Genomic DNA, 18,321 nt, shown 5'->3' on the forward strand with positions numbered 1-18,321 from the left:
ATTTTGAAAGGCTTCCCAGGGGTGACACAACACATGCTGCAGCCCCTGGTAGGCCTCTGGGGTACCTATGCCCTTGGTACATAGTATACCATATACTAGGGAGTTATAAGGGTACCCCAGAATCCAATCTGGAGTGTACCTATAGTACTTGTAATCAATTTAAGGGAGAAAGTAGATAGACTGGGGTCCTGAATAGCAGGATCCCAGCCAGACTAAGTCGAAAACCAGCAAAACACCAGGAAAAAAGTGGGGGCAACCATGTAGTCAGATTCCACCTTCCTACACAGATCACAAAGTGCACATAATGTAAATAGGTCAGTGGGCTACTGCTTTTGTCAGAGAGATCCTTTTGTTACTTGCAGTTTATAAGTTAAAATCCTAACATACAACATTGAGCTATTAACTTTCATCTAAGAGCTGCATACAACCTGCAAGGTATAAATTAGACCGTTATGTTTTTCCCCCCGGTCTTTGATTATCCTAATGTTGCAAAAAGTGTTCTTTTGGACAGAAATCAATTCTGATTATTAAAGAGAACCCCCAACCATGGTATTACGATTTAAAATTCTGAGTTTGTTTCTCCAGACCAATCACTATTAAACTATACCGCCTAGTAGTATGGTTGTCATGTGACTCCTACACCTTCTAGTCCTTAGTCTTATGTAACATTTTCTATACAGTGATTTACACACATATTGATTGTCTCTGAGTAATGTGTGTGATGTAAAGTGCTCTGACACCCTACACTGGTATGAGTTGGGCTGTAAATCAAATTAAATGCATCTGAGAGAGAGTGTGGTTATGGAGACTTGAGGGGCACTGTTAAAGGGTGGTAGTGAGGGAATCCATGACAGAGGTGGCCATTAGAGGGTAATAACAAACATTAATGCACAGGGCACCACCAGTGCTAAGACCGGCCCTGCCCTTGAGGCCAGTCTGCCTCAACCATAGTTAGCTCCATTGGCCTTGTTTCAGAAGTAGTAGCTGCAACTCACCAGGGATTGGCAATGCAGAATTTGGCACGCACACCAAACTCAGTTCGCAAACTTCACAGTCTTTCTGCTTCATTCACAAGCACTTTTAACATGTGCTGCTTGCTGTGGGGTCACTGGAATTAAATATGCAGCAAAGGAGGACAAAATTATGCCACAGTGTTGACTAAATTATGCATTTATAAAAAGGCTGCAGCGTAATGCAGTATATTTTCTGATATTTTATTATTTTGACGTGTACACATGCTAACAGTCTTTGGAAAGATTTTGCCTTAATAGGACCAGTGTAACATACAAATGCAACAGTGAGAAAGATGATCAGTCAACCTTTGCAATAAGCCATCCACTCCGCAGCAAAACAAGTCACATTTTTTGTTAACTTTTGATACATTTGAGCTATAAACAATTTATTAGTTTAAATGGTCAGATCATGCAGCAGATCTTGCATTAGGAGGCAAATATGGCAGAGCCAGAGTTATATAGAAAACATTTGCCAACTAGGATATTTTGCCATTCATGTTTGAACTGCTGTTTTGGAAAAAGGGAGAAGTGCTGATGATAAACACCATGGCTCTGCGAAAAATTGCTTGTGCTTCCACATTTTATCGTATTTGGGACATTCTTTGATTAGAAGCATATCCCACTTTGTGAATGTGTTTTAATGTCAATAACTCATTATAACCTTATATAATCATGTGTATCCATTGGTTGATTAAACTGGGCAGTGAAATGCCAAGCAAATACTAAAAATTGGGATATTTGCGCATTCTGGCCACACCTCTGGCTCCGCCCACTGAGCTAATTCTTGGGTTATTCCCGCCCTCTGATTCTCCGCCCACAGTTCCCCTACTTTTTTTCCCCCACGTCGACCACTGGTTGTAACTCAAAACATAAAACCGAGGGCTGAGGCACTAAGTGTCAGGAGTGGAGGAAGTCTCCGTTCACTACTTTCAGCTTGGTGCAGTTTCAGTGGCAGCGTCCACAGGGTGGTGCTGTTCTCCCATGGAAGAGCAGAGGGTTGAAAGAAAACTAAGACTACACTAGAAGTTCTCAGCAGCGCTGGACTGCTGCTAAGAGGCGCGGTCTCGCCACACAATCTAGGCGTGTGAAAAACAGCCTGCAAATATTTACATTTACATGTTTAGGTATGGTAAATCATTTTTTCCTCCCAGTGTTTTACTTTTCTACTGAATACACGGTGGCAAACTTCCTAAACGGTGGCTGTTATCCGGTGATGTAGTGAGCCCAGTGCTTAATTTGTAAAATATTAAGTCCAGGTGCTAACATTTATGTAGGAGGTCACACCCACTTACCCCGACTCCACCAACTTCCTCCACTGGCCCCACCCATTCACTCTATTGGCTCCACCCACATCCTCAACTGGCATAGAACAGCTATTGAGGTACCCATCAAGCCTGAAAGATATTTTCAGAAACAATATTACAACGGAATAATGTATAATATAGTACAACTTTAAATCCTCTCTGCCTACATCTCACACACCTCACAATGTTACTGTGAGAAGTTGGCCTGGCATATGCTGTCTCCTAGTTATAGGGGACACCTTGCACCAGTCCAATTCGACTCTTATTGATGATAGGTTTAAGACAACCTTTAAAGAAAGCTATCCTAGTGGTAGCTGTGGAGAGCAGCCTTCAGGAAGGAGTGTTAAGCTTATTGTTTTACCATAAATAACCTCTTGAATAACCAAATGAAAAAGTAGCCCACACAGGTATATATATAAAATATATGTATTTATTCTAGACAGAATCCCACAGTCTCTTTATGAAGCTGTGGCAAAGTTACAATTCAAATAAGCATTTATAAACACAATAAATAGCACTGGAATCACAGGGCCCAGGGGGGACCAAACCATATATTTAAAAAGTGGTATAAGAACCACGACAATTCTACAGACAATGCCTAGGGCATTTAGGATCGCTGGCCCCTTAAGAATCCTCCCCAGGTTATGAGGAAGGGGACCCACGGGTGGCGCGTGCAGTGGAAATAGCTGCTATTGGGATCTCCATTAAAGCCTATGGAGAATGTCGCGGTTTGATTTACACAGATTAAAGACACTTCTAGCAGGAGTTCAAAGTTAAAACTTTAGAGTTAAGCTTTTGAGGAACCCACTATCACGAGAGTACCGAGGTATCACTGTTACCTGCCCCAGGGAAGCCGGGTGCATAGGTCGTTTTCGATGTCGGGTCGCGGGCTGATTTTCAATGGGAAAATGTTCAAAAGTGCTGCTAGCCAAAAGCGTTGATGATGCCGTGAAGATTGAAGTTGTAGAAGTTGTAGAGGAGAACCTGAAAGCAGAGGGGACAGAGTCTGGGTCTCGGCACAGTGACCAGGGAGCTCAAAGGAAAGAGCCCTTCAATGTCGGGTGCTTCAAGTGGAAAGAGGTGTAGCTTGGATCTGCAGCCACGGGCTCCGGGAGGCTTCAAGGAAGGCCAGCTTCTGGAGGGCGACTGTCCCACGTTGGATAAGGGTCGCGGCAGTGTTAGTGTTAGTGTTAGTGTCCGGATTGGATCCACTAAGCCTTGGCAACCGCAACCCACGCAAGATGAACAAATCAGCTACTGGTGCAGACCCACGAGGTCTGTGAGAGGTCTCCTTTGGATAGACTGTAGAGCAGGCCTGGACCACGGAAGGCAGCAAAATGGAGTGCGTAAAAGGGAGCCCACGGGCCACCAGAGGGGGCTAGGGCACTGATCTTTGGCACAAATGCTGCTTCGTGGTTGTCTCAATAATGGGCCAAAGCACAACTTCCCCACTGGTCAGGGTCATGTGCTATGCAAGAGGTGGCCGGTGTCCTGGGGTATTGAGAATCTCGGCACCCACGCGGTCCACGGTGCTCAGGTTTGCTGAGCACACTCACTGGCCGCTGGGATGCTTAGGAAACCCACCTCAAGGGTGCTGGAAGTCGACGAAGTCTGCAGGAGCAGCGAAGTTCCAACCAGGTCACTTGCAGTGCTTCAGGTGCCTGCCAAGCAGGGGGATAACTCCTTTATCCCAAGGGAGATTTCTTCAGTCAGCTGGGCAGCAGCTCGTCGAAGGTCAAGTCTGTAAAGTCCAAGATTAATCTGAGGCTCTGGGGCCACGTTATTCACCTTTATCCCCAAGATTAGGGGAGTGTCCAGAGTAGTGTCCACCAATGAGTGGTGAGGCGGGAAAGGGTGGCTACACCCTCTCCCCTTTGTGTGTTTCCCGCCTGGGCGAGGGGCAGGATGCTCCTGAACCGGTTCCAAGCGGTGTATGAAGAATGCAGGCGCTGTAACTGCCTACGTGCAACTCTGAAAGGACATTTGGTGCACCCACCCAGTTCCAATCCACATATCCTGTCTGGGGAGATGCTAGCACCTCCCTGCCACAGGAGCCCTATTGTCTAGCTGGTGAGGCTGGGATTTTCCCCAGCAACAGCCAGCCAGAGTCGTGTGGGTGGTGGGTAGTAGCCATTTTGTACTACTTGTGCACTTTTAAATTGGTGTCTAAATTCTGCCGCTTTTCCCATATCGCCCCTCTAGCAGGGGGGAATCATACCCTCATGCCCATGGCTGGACTGGGGGTATGATTCCTACATGTTTGACACCAAACACGATATGGTTCTGTGTAACCATTCTCAAGTTATCGTGTTATCGCGATAGACTTATAATGCGGTTAAGAGTATATGGTATAGCTACACTACAAACAACCCAGTAATGATTTTATGAAGGTTGCAGAGGGGCCCTACTCAGGTAGGGGTCCCCCCCTCACACATACCTCAGCACCCTGCCTTGTAGGATTACCAAGGCCTGCTATAGGGGTGACCTATGAGAGTATATGCATTGTAATGGAGTGGGATATAGGGTACCTATATCCCTGTAAGGGGTGCTAGCACCACCTTACCCAGACTACAGTAGTGGTCTGGTGGTGTCAGTTTGTATGGCTGTCCCGGGTGGCACAATAAGTGCTGCAGCCCTGGTAGGCCTACTGAGGCACCCATGCCCTGGGTACCTAGGGTACCATCTACAAGGGACTGCCAGGGTATCCTCAGTATCCAATTGGCTTGTACCTAGGGTACTCACATCAGTTTTAAGGAGAAAGCAGATAGGCTGGGGTCCTGGATAGCAGGATCCCAGCCAGACTAGTCAAAAACCACTCAAATACCAGGCAAAAAGTTGGGGGCAACCATTAGTCAGATTCCACCTTCCTCAATAAACCCCCCCCCCCCCCAAACGAAAGGAGATAAGGCTAACCTTGTCCAGATAAGCCTTTATTTCCTGAGTGGCCATATAAGGAAGAACCTGCACTAGCATGGTTGCTCCCTGTCTCATGGTCCACTTGGGGAATCCTACCCCAAGGGGTTTGTGAGTCTCTCCAAAGTCTAGGGGAATTACCTGTATTGGTTTTTGGTACAGAGGTGGGCTGGTGGGGTGTCTGAGTCTGGAAGTGAGGCCCTATTTGGGGTGGTCTCAACCTCCTCAGGTCACTGGTCACCATGGAAGCCTTTCTGCCCATGACTGTGTCATATCTAGCCCTAAGGGTCAACCTCTGGCTGCCTACAGCTGGGGGTTGGGTCCCTTTGGTTCGAATAGTGGAGGGCACTTGAAGGGTTGGGGCAACTATGCCCCAGGTTTCCCTGTGCCCAACAACGTCCATTTGAGGGGTACCTGTACCTAGGGGTAAGGGGGATCCCTCAGTTTGTAGAGGAATATTCACCTGGCTAGAACTACTCTGCTGGGTGTCCCTAATCTCCCGATGAGGGGGTTCCTCTGGGCAGGGGCCCATTAAGGGTTCACTGACCTCCCTGACCTCTGCAGCCCTGGGCTGACTGAGGCAGGGTAGAGAGGGGCAGGATGCCTGCTCCAGACTGGGTACCACCTTGGAAGGATCCCCTGCCATCAGAGGGGTGGCCAGGCCAGGCCTGTCCACTTCTGGGGCAGTTACTTCACAAGGGCCAGGATCAGTTCCCTGAGAAACTTGACCCTTACCTTTAGTCTGGTGGGGGGGGGGCTGTTCCTCACCCCCTATGCTCTCTGTTTGTGTGGAGTGATCCATAGTTTCAGGCTTCACTCCCTTTATTTTTTCCTGGGGTGGAGGTGAGGCCCTCAGGGTCTCATCCACTCTCTCAGGGATGCCTACCATTCTTAAATGGGCATTGTGGTCTACCTCAGCCCAGGCTGAGATTTCCAGATCATTCCCCAGTAGACAATCTACAGGCAAGGTGGGGGACACTGCCACTCTCTTTGGGCCAGTGACCCCTCCCCAGCTGAGATTTACCACTGCCATGGGATGGACTGTCCTAACTCCATCAATATTGGTCACCTGGTAGCTAAACCCAGGTAAAAGCTGTTCTAGGGGCACCAGTCTCTTGGTCACCATGGTGACACTAGCCCCTGTGTCCTTGTAGGCCACAGCCTTCTGACCATTGATCATGGGCTCTTGTCTGTACCTGCCCAGGATACTGGGACTCATGGTAAAGTTGGCAAACCCCATGCCACCAACACAGACTAGAGTTGCTTGTGTAGGGGACCTGGTTAGGCCAGAGTCCACCTGAGTTCCCCAAGAAAATCCGACTAAGTTTTTGGGTGCACTCCCACCACCTGGGGGATTACTACTAGTAGCAACAGGAGGTGTTGGAGCTGCAATGGGAGGAACATTTTATTTATTGCCATTCTTTGGACAACTGGAGTCAGTTTTCCAGTGGCCAGGTTGCTTACACACATGGCAATATGGTTTCTTGTTAGAAGAGGAAGGATTTTGGGACCCACCCCCAGCAATGGTTTTTTGGAGCCCTTCAGAGGACTTTTCTGTTTTATTATCCCCACCTTTCTCTTTGGGCTTAGTAGAATCTTTCTTCTGGTCACCACCTTGGTTCTTGGGCCTGATCCTTGTTCAGACCCATTTGTCTGCCTTCTTTCCCAATTCTTGGGGAGAGGTCAGATCAGAGTCCACCAGGTGCTGGTGTGAGAGTTGGTTTTGACAATTATTAAGAATCTGCTCCCTCATGATGAGATTATACAATCCTTGATAATTATTTACTTTACTGCCATTTAACCAACCTTCCAATGCCTTGGTAGCACAATCCACAAAGTCTACCTAATCTTGATCCTGTGCTTTTTGGGTGTCTCTGAACTTTAATCTATATTGATCAGTGGTTAAGCCAAACCCATTTATTAAAGCATCTCTCAAGCTATAGTAATCATCTGCATCCTCTTCTCTTACAGAGAGGAGCTTGTTTCTACCTTTGTCTGCAAAGGAGAGCCACAGAACTGCTGCCCACTGCTCTATTGGGACCCTTTGTACTTTACAGGCCCTCTCAAGAGCAGAGATCCATTTGTGGATGTCATCCCCTGTATGATAGGGGGGCACAATCTTGTGGAGGTTCCTATCGTCAGGGACTTTCTCTCTAACTCTAGGGGTTTCATTACTGCCACCAGGGGTCTCTAGACCCCACTTTCTTGAAGCTTTCTGAAGCTCCAGGGACTCCCTGTCTAATGCCAACTGTTCTCTCCTGAGCTGTAGCTTTGCCTGCTCAAACTGGATCAGTCTGCATTTCCTCTCTTGGGAGGATTCTCTCCTCTGAGGAGAGGCAGAGGTCCTTTTGGATCTCCTAGAATGGTTGGACCCCACTGAGGGGGATCTGTTCCTTCTACTTGGACCCACCACTCTCCCTTTAGGGATGGAGAGAGTGCCTTTTGGGCCATCCCCTCCATGTTGTGAGTGGTCTGTTTCTTCCAGGTAAGGATCATCATCCTCTTCCTGGTCCTCATCAGAGTCCACTCTGGGAGTGTCCTCTTCTGAGGGATGCCCACCCAACCTGTCTACCCCATCAGACCCTAAAGTCTGCTTAAAGTCTGCTATGAGCAGGATTTCCCTGAGACGTTGAGTATTGGCACCCTTGTTTGTCTTAAGTTTCCTAGAGGTGCACATCTCCCTAAGATCAGCAAAGGAAAGATGATCATATTTGTCGACTGGGACCCTCTGGGGTCCTTCCAGAGCCTTATAGGCACCTGAACCTGAAGACATTTTCTAGTGTAGTGGTACTGGTGTATCTACCTACACTAGGTGTGGCCTACTGAACCCTTTCTTGAGTTGTAGTCAAGGTGTGCTAAACCCTCTACACACAACTCCTAAGTTCAGGAGAACTTATTGTATTCTAAGCTTGAATTTATATGTACCTTTGGTACCAAGTGGCGTTCACTTTAGAAATTCAATTTGTTATCTGGTAAAACAATGGCAAGCTTGAATCCAACCGCTGCACACCAATGTGAGAAGTTGGCCTGGCATATGCTGTCTCCTAGTTATAGGGGACACCTTGCACCAGTCCAATTCGACTCTTATTGATGATAGGTTTAAGACAACCTTTAAAGAAAGCTATCCTAGTGGTAGCTGTGGAGAGCAGCCTTCAGGCTAAGTCTTGAAGGAGTGTTAAGCTTATTGTTTTACCATAAATAACCTCTTGAATAACCAAATGAAAGAGTAGCCCACACAGGTATATATAAAAAATATATGTATTTATTCTAGACAGAATCCCACAGTCTCTTTATGAAGCTGTGGCAAAGTTACAATTCAAACAAGCATTTATAAACACAATAAATAGCACTGGAATCACAGGGCCCCAGGGGGGGACCAAACCATATATTAAAAAAGTGGTATAAGAACCACGACAATTCTACAGACAATGCCTAGGGCATTTAGGATCGCTGGCCCCTTAAGGATCCACCCCAGGTTATGAGGAAGGGAACCCATGGGAGGCACGTGCAGTGGAAATAGCTGCTATCGGGATCTCTATTAAAGCCTATGGAGAATGTCGCGGTTTGATTTACACAGATTAAAGACACTTCTAGCAGGAGTTCAAAGTTAAAACTTTAGAGTTAAGCTTTTGAGGAGCCCACTACCACGAGAGTACCGAGGTACCACTGTTACCTGCCCCAGGGAAGCGGGTGCATAGGTCGTTTTCGATGTCGGGTCGCGGGCTGATTTTCAATGGGAGTATGTTCAAAAGTGCTGCTAGCCAAAAGCGTCGATGATGCCGTGACGATTGAAGTTGTAGAAGTTGTAGAGGAGAACCTGAAAGCAGAGGGGACAGAGTCTGGGTCACGGCACAGTGACTAGGGAGCTCAAAGGAAAGAGCCCTTCAATGTCGGGTGCTTCAAGTGGAAAGAGGTGTAGCTTGGATCTGCAGCCACGGGCTCCGAGAGGCTTCAAGGAAGGCCAGCTTCTGGAGGGCAACTGTCCCACGTCAGATGAGGGTTGCTGCGGTGTTAGTGTCCGGATTGGATCCACTAAGCCTTGGCAACCGCAACCCACGCAAGATGAACAAATCAGCTACTGGTGCAGAACCACGAGGTCTGTGAGAGGTCTCCTTTGGAGAGACTGTAGAGCAGACCTGGAGCAACCAGGGGAACTCTTAGATGTCGAGATTGTTCTCCGCTTGGGCCCACAAGTCGAGAGACAAGGGACCGCGGAAGGCAGCAAAATGGAGTGCGTAAAAGGGAGCCCACGGGCCACCAGAGGGGGCTAGGGCACTGATCTTTGGCACAAATGCTGCTTCGTGGTTGGCTCAATAATGGGCCAAAGCACAACTTCCCCACTGGTCAGGGTCGTGTGCTATGCAAGAGGTGGCCGGTGTCCTGGGGTATTGAGAATCTCGGCACCCACGCGGTCCACGGTGCTCAGGTTTGCTGAGCACACTCACTGGCCGATGGGATGCTTAGGAAACCCACCTCAAGGGTGCTGGAAGTCGACGAAGTCCGCAGGAGCAGCGAGGTGCCAACCGGGTCACTTGCAGTGTTTCAGGTGCCTGCCAAGCAGGGGGATAACTCCTTTATCCCAAGGGAGATTTCTTCAGTCAGCTGGGCAGCAGCTTGTCGAAGGTCAAGTCTGTAAAGTCCAAGATTAATCTGAGGCTCTGGGGCCACGTTATTCACCTTTATCCCCAAGATTAGGGGAGTGTCCAGAGTAGTGTCCACCAATGAGTGGTGAGGCGGGAAAGGGTGGCTACACCCTCTCCCCTTTGTGTGTTTCCCGCCTGGGCGAGGGGCAGGATGCCCCTGAACCGGTTCCAAGCGGTGTATGCAGAATACAGGCGCTGTAGCTGCCTACGTGCAACTCTGAAATGACATTTGGTGCACCCACCCAGTTCCAATCCACATGTCCTGTATGGGGAGATGCTAGCACCTCCCTGCCACAGGAGCCCTATTGTCCAGCTGGCGAGGCTGGGGTTTTCCCCAGCAACAGCCAGCCAGAGTCGTGTGGGTGGCGGATAGTAGCCATTTTGTACTACTTGTGCACTTTTAAATTGGTGTCTAAATTCTTCCGCTTTTCCCATATCGCCCCTCTAGCAGGGGGGAATCGTACCCTCATGCCCATGGCTGGACTGGGGGTATGATTCCTACATGTTTGACACCAAACACGATATGGTTCTGTGTAGCCATTCTCAAGTTATCGCGTTATCGCGATAGACTTATAATGCGGTTAAGAGTATATGGTATGGCTACACTACAAACAACCCAGTAATGATTTTTCGAAGGTTGCAGAGGGGCCCTACTCAGGTAGGGGTCCCCCCTCACACATACCTCAGCACCCTGCCTTGTAGGATTACCAAGGCCTGCTATAGGGGTGACCTATGAGAGTATATGCGTTGTAATGGGGTGGGATATAGGGTACCTATATCCCTGTAAGGGGTGCTAGCACCACCTTACCCAGACTACAGTAGTGGTCTGGTGGTGTCAGTTTGTATGGCTGTCCCAGGGTGGCACAATAAGTGCTGCAGCCCTGGTAGGCCTACTGAGGGACCCATGCCCTGGGTACCTAGGGTACCATCTACAAGGGACTGCCAGGGTATCCTCAGTATCCAATTGGCTTGTACCTAGGGTACTCACATCAGTTTTAAGGAGAAAGCAGATAGGCTGGGGTCCTGGATAGCAGGATCCCAGCCAGACTAGTCAAACACCACTCAAATACCAGGCAAAAAGTTGGGGGCAACCATTAGTCAGATTCCACCTTCCTACAGTTACCCACTGTAGAAATGCGCCTCTTCTGAATCTGTCCTGTTCTGCATATAAATTTAATTGTGCATGGTGGCACAGAATGGAACTGCACCATATCCATAATGCAGACCCTGGGCTGTATAATCTGCATGGAATAGGGCATCACTTTTACTTTACATGGACACATCCTTAACCCAGTCATTCACCCCATAGGAAAATTCAGTGATGTGGAAAAAAAAAAAAGAACAGAAGCCCATGAGCAGCACTATCCACCCCTTCCTTGTAATATTGAGAATAACTAAAGCCCCTCTCCAGGCAGGTGTACAGTTATTGAGGTATGACTGTACAAATTCCCAATCAAATATATCAAACCCTTGTCAATACCCTAATTTTCCATATTTTGACAACAGTTTTTTTGAGTCACTATCGAAATCTAAATCCTGGGCAAGCTCAAGGAATCAAAATAAAGATGTAGATTTTACTTCTCTTCTCGTTTGGTACAGAATCCCTGTCAACAGCCAGCTTGATTAAACTGAAGAACTCCATTTTAAACAATCTGTTTCTGGACCTTGCCCAAGATCCACAAGTAATACATTTGAACACATATCCTGAGGATTTTTGGGCCTATATGCATCCAGGTCACCAGTCTTCTTTTCTACACAAAACAGATTAATATAGTGTCAATATGTGACTCTGTAATCCATCATCTGATATTTACAAAAAGTAACATGTGCCCCTAAAGAGTTCTAGTAGTGTTATACAAGCCCCCATGCTGGCTAAACAAAAGTTGGGGTGATGGCCTATTGTGAATCAAGCATCTTGAACACTAAAGACATATACTCCCCATTGCTAATCCTTAAGCTTTAAAAGAACTGAAGGAACGCCCTAGAACCATAAAACCTTGTGATACTCAAAGTAGCCAAGAATGTGGCAAGTTTATGTCTCCGTGGCAAAGTGAGACCATACTCTGAACTCGATTCTCAATGCTACTGCAGAGGCTGTCATGTACTCCGTTACGGCCCTCATAGCCAAAATTCCTCACAATACTTATAAATTGACCAACAAAAGTACTTCACGGACAAAACAAGCACCAACAAGTCTCAACGTCAGCAGCACATAAAACTCACACTGACAAACAATAACACAGTCTTACCTCACAGTATCACTGTATCACTTACCTCAATATCACTTCTAGAAAGAAAATCTAAGGGGCATATTATCAAGCACGGCGTTAAAATTATCGCCGCTTTAGAGGTGGAAAACTGCCGCTAAAGCGGCGATAATGGGCTTGAAAATATGCTGCAGAGAATTCCCATAGAAGCCCATGTTGACACCAGAACATGGGCATCTATGGGAATTCTCACGGGCATATTATCAAGCCCATTATCGCCGCTTTAGCAGCAGTTTTCTGCCGCTAAAGAGGTGATAATTTTAACGCAGGTTCTTGATAATATGCCCTTAAATTATTTCTTCAAACATTGACTAGTAATATTAATAGCACCTATAATATGATTTGTGAGTGAATCTGCTCTTTTTTGTTTTTTTGCAGTTTTATATAGCGCAACCTCGACTCAAAGGTATTGGAACGCTTTACATGAGCACCAGTTACATTACACAAAGACACATTTGTTATGTTAGGAACAGGGAGATTAAGTGATTTGCCCAGAATCACAGGATGGTGAGCCGATGCCCAGACCAGAACTTGGTTCCCCAGTTCCAAAACAGGCAGCGCTGGCTGTCATGCCACATCCTCTCCCCTAATCTGGGGGAGAAGCCTGGAGAGTGGATGTTCAATTGCTAGAGTGCCTTGCAAACGATGTGAAGACCCACAAACTTGCATTCATTATATGGTACATTTAAAGTTGATTTATTCTTGTTGAGGGAAAAGTAAATTGCTTTCACAAGGACGCAGTGCAGTGGGAATAATCTCAAAATTCATGAGGTGTAGGAGAAGGGTATTGTCTAAGGGAAAATCAGTTAGAAAAAGTTGTGTGAACCCTATTTTCTTATATGTTAACAAATGGGTAACTGTGCACAATGACAAATGTGTGTGTATTCCTGGAAAGCTACTGTAATAATATTCAGTACTTTAAATGGGCTGGTAGTTTCAGGGACCGAGTACCTGCACTTCTTTAATTTTCAAGTGAGAGTACCTGCACTTCTCAGCAGAAGCCTAATACGTTTAATTGGAGAGTACCAGCACTTCTCTGCAGCAAGAAGGTACTCTGGAATAGTAAATACCCACACTTTTCCATTTCATGCATCTGTCATCCTGTCCCTGGAGTGCTCTCAGATGTTTTGTCCAATTTCAAATTATCCCTGCAACACCATAAACGACAGGCCAGGCCCAATCTATGGAGGTCAAGTCACATCCCAAAACGCTGCAGGAAAGGGTGGGTAGCGACCTTACTTTATTATGAATTCTCCTTGGCGACTGGCACATCCAGATTACCAGGAAAAGGCCAGGTGGTGCCTTTAAATACAACTTCATAAAATCAAAGTACCACTCGGGATAGGGGTACAGGGAGATTTGCCCAGGTCCAATACATTAACGAGAGAAGGCATTGCATTCAACCAGGCAGATTCGTTCATATGTATGTCTGCATGCCACAAAACATCAAACCGTAACAAAACGCCAGCTTTAACAAACGACGCTCCGAAGGTGCAAAAATAGGACATTTGCCAGATTCTGGGGTGGCTGAAAAGAGGTAATGTTTCAATGGTCTACGCTTGAAATGCGCTGGCTGCAACCTCGTTGTGGCGAGTCCCCCAGGACTCCACAGGGAATAGTTTTCCATTGCGGCGCATCTTTGAGGACTACACCCAACCAACCCCACCGCATTAACCTTGCAAAATATCCTCCAGCCAGAGAAATATTTCAAATTCTCCAATATCTACCTAGCAGGCGCGCAACACCCATTGGACTCAAAGGGCTTCAGGCCCCCTCCCCCCCACGACCATTTGCATGTTAATGAGGCCTTGCTGTTGTTTCACCCCTTCTAAGAGCCCCTGAAGCTCCACTCTGCCTATTGCTTAGAGATTCAGCCCCCCCCCCCAAGAAATCAGCTCCACTCTGCCTATTGCTTAGAGATTCAGCCCCCCCCCCCCAAGAAATCAGCTCCACTCTGCCTATTGCTTAGAGATTCAGCCCCCCCCCCAGGAAATCAGCTCCACTTCACCCCCCAAAACTTTTTCTTAGCCCCCCCCCCCCCACCCCCCCGAAATTTGGCTCTAGTTGCGCCTCTGCTACCTAGTTACCCATGTCTACAGGGAGCACTATCAGCAGTGCCAGTTCATGCTTTCACGCCCACAAACGTTTTGTAGTAGAAAGGTCAGACGCCTGCCTGCATCCCAAATACGAAAAAAAGTGATGCTTGTATCAGGATGTGACACGCAAATGCAAGCTATGAATTAGTTCCGTTACACTGAGTGTATGAAAAATTAACTTATCTGGATTGCCTGAAAGGCAGGAATCGAATAGGAAACTGCCGTGATTAGGTTAAAAAACGTTTTTTTAATTGACTGGGAAGAAATGTGTGCATTTGTTAGCATTTGAAACTTTATGCACATGTTAGCACAAACCTGAGAATTCGAAAAAGAAGTAGATAGCAGAGAGGTATACAAAAAAGAGGCATGAAAAGAATGAACAATTGGGCCTACCATGCCCTGACTCGACTGGTGCTGTTGCTGTTCAAACTGTTGTAATTACAGTTTACTCCTCAAGGCTCGCCTCAATGCCAAAGTCGTCCAGGTCGTGCTCTCAGACTGACTTTGAACGGCGGCGGCCGTTGAACCACGATGACTTGGTGGTGAGGTGCGGCCGTGCGGGTATGCTGGGGCGTGGCAAAGCAGCAAATGCGCGTGCAATCTGAAAAAATCTGCACACGCTGCCTGCTGCCATGCACAGCCCCAACCCCCGCAGAAGATCAAAATCCAGTCCTGCCCAACTCAGTGTCCCCGTCCCGCCCACTGGGCCGGTGTTACCTCCCGGCAATTCTGAGCCGCGGCCGCTGGGCTGACAGTGCCACTGCATCAACAACATTTAGATTGAGATTTTTTTTTGGGGCATCTTTTATGTAGCGCGAACTCGACCCGAAGGTATTGGAGCGCTGTACATGAGCACCGTATTTTACATTGCATATTCAGGCACGGGGAGATTAAGTGATTTGCCCAGAATCATAGGATGTGGACGCGACCTCGAGGCTCGAACCCTGGTTTCCTGCACCAAAGTCGGCAGTTTAAGTCGACGGACCAGAAGAACTTGAAGACGTGAAGAACAGAAATTGAAGAATCAGAGTCAGAAATAAGTTCAACATCAACACAACAGTACGTAACACTCTCTAACAGTAACAGTAGCACTTACGGTAGAGCAGCACTCACTCTGTGCCGCTAATTACTATCAAATCATTTACGTGCACTAAATGCGTATAGACCCGGCCCTGATAATTAAGTGCCGGTGCTAAGCACTGGAAAGCACCGGCACAAATTAAGCCCTGAGTGAGCCACACTTACGCTCGCGTACCGTACCGAAGTCACGCTCATGCGGGTCACGTACCTCGGGGGTGGTCTCAGCCTAAGGGGGCAGGGGCCGCTCGAGTCTCCGGACAGTGGAGCATTAACAGCGTCTGCGCCTCTTATACATGCACCTCCGGCCTGGGTCAGTTCGAGGTCCAGCTGTGCAATCGGCGACCCACGTTTGTCCCCACGCACAGTGACGTTCCCTGCCGGGGCTGTGAATCGGGGGGCCGGTATCAAGTAGACCGCGGCAGTCGCTGGCATTGCAAGCTCGGTTCCTGGACAGGGTGAGAGGTGAATCTAGGGCTCTAGGCACACAAATGGCGTAACGGGCAGAGAGAACTGCTGACTTTGGAACTGGGGACAGCGGCTCGAGTCTCGGTGTCCAGTTCCCGTGATTCTGGGCAAATCACTTAGGGGCATATTTACAAGGGCTTTATCTCCGCTTTTTTGGCTTAAAACTATCACCCTATTTACAAGAGGGTGCTAACATGCATAATCGCATGTTAGCACCCTTTTACCCAACGCCTCCCTTTGCATCTCTAATGAGATGCAAAGTGGGCATCACTGGGCGTACCCCAGATAGACAGCCTTGTAAATATCGCTGATGTTCACATCGCTATATTTACAAGGCTGCCCCAGCATTTTAGCACACGTTAGTTTTTCGAGAAACAGCTGTTTTCTCCAAAGACTAATGTCTGCTAAAATGCAGACTTACCTATCCCCAACATTGGGGTGGATTATGCTGATACGACCCTGTGGGTTGTATCAGCAAGGTTATCGCCGTTTTGCAGGGAACATCGCTGGAAAACCAGCGATGTTCCCTGCAAAAGGGTGATAATCCCGCTATCTCTGGAATTTTTATCGCCCTGGAGTAACGCGTTGTTAATAACGCGCTACCAGGGCAATAAATTCCAGAGATAGCCTGCGATAATATATTTATTGCAAAGCGCCCCTTAATTTCCCTGTGCCTAAAAAAGGTGTTTTTGTGTAATGTAACTGGTGCTCATGTAAAGCGTTACAATACCTTCATATCAAATTTGCTGTACACAATACAGGAGAAAAAAAACAACTTTGCAGCGCTTACCAAGGGTTATCTGTAATAAACAGGGTAAACTTGAAGCCAGAGTGAAAGTACATAGGTGGCAGCAGTTCAACAAACGCGCTGCCCATCTGAGCCTTACCCTAAGACCTGGGGCACAGTAAGGAAGCCATGGGGACTAAGGCAACTTGCAAGCCATACAACGCTAGTGGATGAACAGCAGTTCCAGATGGTGGACCCCCTTGACTGCAGGCATCAGCACTAGATGCACCATCAATCCACTCATCCAGGGCGGCCCTTCCACTGTCCAGTGATCTATCGGCCCCGGCTGCTCCCAAGATAACAAAGGTGAAAGCTTAATAACTATTTCAGGGACACTTGAGAAACAGTCAGCACTGTCAAGAGGTTGCTCTTCTACATGTTGCTGGGGAGAGGTTCACAAACTATTTGAGAAGCTCCCAACACTTGTGAACAGGACTATGACACATCAGTGATCGCTCTCCAGGGACCTTTTGACCCTCAGCTCAATCCAGACTGAGAGGTTTGAGCTAAGACACAAGACGCAACTGGAAAGGAAGTCTATAGACTGTTTCAGTGCCCGGCTACGGACAGCAGCCCGCACACGCAGAGGTGATGGTCCAGCAAAGGAGGTTTGAGTCCAAATGGTGCAAGTCATCCTGTTGAGGAAGCCAGGAATGAAGCTGGAACCAATGACGGTGCTAGAACGATCGCGTGAACTTTCCACTAACTCAGCAAAGCTGATGGATAATGGTCATCAAGTCTGAATCTGGCTGCGCTCCTTCAGGAGGAAACCATCGACGTGCTCCAACCAAAGTACCAGGACAGACGAGATACGGCGAGAAAAATATGTGAGCCACTAAAACTACTGCACCATGGAGCCCCATCCCTCAACAAAGTGCCGGCACAAGGGAAAGCAGACTTGAAATGTGGCAAGGTCAGACACTTTGTCGCAGCAGGGGAAGAGCGGCACCAGGAAGATGGTCGTAGTCTTGGAGAACCTTTACTAGAGAAAAAAAACAGTGGTGCGCGCGCACCACAGAGGAGCGGGGGCTAGGGAGCGCGGCAGTGACGCGCATCGCTGCGCATGCTAGACACCGGTGGGAATGGGCGAAGCAAATGCGGGACATGCGCCCGCCATTGCGCAATTCCGTGCCTTTAAAAAAATTTAAAAAACACAAGCGAAACCCAATGGCAGCCAGCGAGAGCAAAACCACATGCACGAGCGTGTGGTTAGCTTTCAAAACCCCCTTACAAGAAGTCTCGCGCTGCGTGAGCATTGTCACGACCTGCAACGCTAGGCGCGAGACCTAAAAAGGGATGGGTGGGATGCTGGAATGCATCCAAACTGCTGGCAATTACCGGGGGCTGCATTCCAGTCCATCATGTTTATGTTTACTGTGCTACTACAGACAGTGACCAACCATATGGTGAGCACTGGTCCTGCTTCAATAAGAGCAGTGCATAAAAACAATGCCATACTATGTCCCTTTTGAATGTGAGCACAATCTACCCAAAGTCATTTTGCCTTCTTTGCCCTCATCATTGAGGTGCAGCTTGAGTCGTATGGCAGCGAGTTATGGCATCCACATCTGCATATATCCAATGCACTAATGATTGGGCCACTGAGAAAAGCAAAAAAGTGGTAATGGATGGTAAATTATATTGGAACAGTGCCATAGCTGGAGACTTAGTGTCACCCCTTTACTAATAGTTACGCAGCCACATCTCTTTTAGCTCTTTTTTGACACCTGTATGAATGTAGGGATGCGTATTT

General features: G+C 47.7%; 1 protein-coding gene across 1 annotated transcript in view; it reads right to left on the bottom strand.

Moving 5' to 3' along the window:
* Window positions 1-18,321, bottom strand: part of SLC2A6 (solute carrier family 2 member 6) — a 196,115-nt gene that overhangs the window by 56,751 nt on the left and 121,043 nt on the right. The gene's annotated exons all lie outside the window — the stretch shown is intronic.

This window comes from Triturus cristatus, chromosome 1_2 (genome assembly GCF_964204655.1).
Source record: "Triturus cristatus chromosome 1_2, aTriCri1.1, whole genome shotgun sequence".
Lineage (NCBI taxonomy): Eukaryota > Metazoa > Chordata > Amphibia > Caudata > Salamandridae > Triturus > Triturus cristatus.